This window comes from Pteropus vampyrus, unplaced genomic scaffold (genome assembly GCF_000151845.1).
Source record: "Pteropus vampyrus isolate Shadow unplaced genomic scaffold, Pvam_2.0 Scaffold306, whole genome shotgun sequence".
NCBI classification, from domain to species: domain Eukaryota; kingdom Metazoa; phylum Chordata; class Mammalia; order Chiroptera; family Pteropodidae; genus Pteropus; species Pteropus vampyrus.
The window spans coordinates 2,036,935-2,040,264 of NW_011889087.1; the positions used below are offsets into that span (position 1 = coordinate 2,036,935).

The 3,330-nt window shown below is 41.4% G+C and overlaps 1 pseudogene; it reads left to right on the forward strand.

Moving 5' to 3' along the window:
- Nucleotides 1-218: 218 nt before the first annotated feature.
- LOC105303531 lies at nucleotides 219-1,318 on the forward strand (annotated as a pseudogene).
- Nucleotides 1,319-3,330: the final 2,012 nt, after the last annotated feature.

Genomic DNA, 3,330 nt, shown 5'->3' on the forward strand with positions numbered 1-3,330 from the left:
ACTCCTGGCCTGGAACTACTAAATGATTATAGCAAGGCTGCAGGATACACGGTTAATATACAAAGGCAATTGCTTTCCTATATATCAGGAATGAACAAGAGGAATTTGAAATTAAAAACACATTATCATTGGAAGAAGTGGCTGCGAGTGCCAGAGCCGGTATGGTGCATCCACTGCCCAGAGTTGGGGGCTGGGACACCCAGAGAAGCAGAGAAGCCATGGCCTACCACGGCTTCCTGTTGGAGCCCACCAGCTGCAACGCCTGGAACAATGACCCCTCGCAGATTGCCATCTGCCCCAACGACCCCGGGAGTTGCACATCTATGAGATGCTCAGGGCCAAGTGGGTCAAGGTGCTTGAGCTCAAAGACCACAATAGGGAGGTGATAGGCATTGACTGGGCCTCTGAGAGTAACCGCAGCATTACCTGCGGCACAGACAGCAACGCCTGGAGTGGACACTGAAGGGCCACACGTGGAAGCCCACGCTTGTCATCCTACAGATCAATAGTGCCTCTCACTGTGTGTGCTGGGACCCCAATGAGAACAAGTTCGCTGGCGGCAGCGGCTCCCACGTCATCGCCATCTGCTATTTTGAGCAAGAAAATTGCTAGTGGGTGTGCAAGTACATCAAGAAGCCCATTCGCTCCACTGTCCCCAGCTTAGACTGGCATCCCAACAACGTGCTCCTGACCGCAGGCTCCTGCAACTTAAAGTGACAAATCTTCTCAGCCTACATCAAGGAGGCGGAGGAGCGACCGGCACCCACTCAACGGGACTCCGAGATGCCCTTCGGAGAGCTGATATTCAAGTCCAGCAGTAGCTGCAGCTGGGTGCATGGCGTCTGCTTTTCAGCCAGTGGTAGCCGCATGGTCTGGGTCAGCCACTATAGTACTGTGTGCCTGGCCGATGCCGACAAGGAGGTAGCGGTGGAGACTGGCCTCTGAAACGCTGCCGCTTCTGGCCCTGACCTTCATCACAGAAAACAGTCTGGTGGCCGCAGGCCACGACAGTTTTCTGGTGCTTTTTACTTACAACGTGGCCATGGGGACGCTGAGCTTCTGTGGGCAGCTAGATGTGCCCAAGTAGAGCTTGCAGCGCGGCCTGACCTTCCGCGAGCACTTCCAGAACCTCGATAAGAAGGCCCTCTCCGAGGGCAGCGCAGCGAGTGGGGCGATTCTAGACTGCACAAGAACAGCATCAGCTGGGGCAGGGCCAAGGCTCACAGTTCTGCACTACCAGCATAGCATGGACCGCGGCCTGGGCATCTGGGATGTGAAGAGTTTGGAATCAGCCTTGAAGGACTTCAAGATCAAATGATCTATGAGGAGAACATTAGACTCACCCCAGCTGCTGGGGGAGGGGTAAGGGAGGCTAAGGCTTGCTTTGCAACGTGTTTCTAGGGTAACCATTTGAGTCTCCACAGGGGAGAGGGGGGGATGGGAAGTTTTTCTTACCTATTGGAAGGAATACGTGCCTTTTTCTTAAAGAAATACTTCACTTATTGTAAAAAAAAAAAAAAAAAGTCCCCAAAGCACTCTGCTGGTCACGAACTGTTTCGAAACTTGTAAATAATAAAAATGCAATTGTAAACACCGACATTATCATTTACATTAGCACTGAAAAAAATGAAATACTTAAGTATAAAGCTAACAAAATATGTATGAGAACTATGGGAGGAAAACTATAAAACTCTGATGAAAGATATCAAAGAACTTAATAAATGGAGAGATTCCATGTTCATTGATAGGAAAATTGTATATTGCAAAGATATCAGTTCTTGCCATTTTGAACTATAGATTCAAAGCAATCTTAATCAAAATCCCACCAGGTTATTTTATGGATATCAACAAACTGATTCGAAAGTTTATATGGAGTGGCAAAAGACCCAAAATAGCCAATATAGTATTGAAGAAGAACAAAGTTGGAGGACTGACATTACTCAACTTCAAGACATACTTTGAATCTGTAGTAATCAAGATAGTGTGGTATTGGCAAAAGAATGAACAAATCGATCAATGGACCTTAATAGAGAGGCCAGAAACAGATCCACATTAATTTAGTCAACTGATCTTTGATAAAGGAGTAAAGACAATGCAATGTAGCAAAGACAGTTTTTCAACAAATGGTGCTGGAACTAAACATTCACATACAAAAAAATAATAATAATCTAGACATAGACCTTATGTACTTTACAAAATAGAAAACTAACCCAAAATAGATCATAAACCTACATGTAAATCACAAAACTATATAACTCCTAGAAGATAGCATAGTCGAAAACCTAGATGACCTCCGATGTGGCAATGACTTTTTGGATATAACACCAAAGGCATGAAAGATATAATTGATAAACTGGACTTTAGTAAAATAAAAAACTTCTGCTCTGTAAAAGACAATAGCAAGAGAATGAGAAGACAAGCCATAGACTGTGAGAAAATATTTGCAGATTAAAACAATGAAAAAAATAACAACAACAATGAGCTATCATTACACATTTATTCTAATGGCCAAAATCCAAAAACACTGACAACCCTATTTGGCAATAGCTATTAATGTTCAATACATTTATATCCTAATCCAAGAATTCCAACCCTGGAAATATACAAAGGAGGAATGAATGTATATATCCACCAAAACTTATGCACAAGAATGTTTGAAGAAGCTTTATTCATAATAGTCAAAAACTGGAAACAACCCAAATGCCCATTAGAAATAGAAAGGATAAATTGTGGTATATTTATACAATGGAATACTAAATAGCAATAAAAATTTTTAAATTACACTCAACACTATAAATCAATCTCAGACATAATGTCGAGATGAAAAAGAGTACATATTGTATGATTCCACATACATCAACTCCAAAAAACAGGCTAGACTTTTTTATGGCAACAGAGCTCCGAATACTGGTGACATTTGGAGAATATTGACTTTGAGTGAACTTGCTAGATGTTAGAGATATTGATTTGGGTGGTGGTTACATGATACATACATGTATACACACATATGTATGATATGTATACTATGTATACATATGTAAAAATTCATCAAGCTGTACACTCAAGATATGTATACTTTATTATCTGTAAGTTCTACCTCAATTAAAAATATATAAGTAAATAAGGAACAGTAAATCTGCCCCCCCACCAAAAAAAAGGACAGGAAGAAGTCTTTATGTTACTATCTTAAAAATTTAAAAACAATATTTCCAATATGCATTAAAATACATAACTTTGAAAATAATATGTTCATCTGTACGCCATCTAAAGTTACTCCACATACACTAGGAATTCAATTACCACACTTCGGTTAACGCATTCCAGGCACAG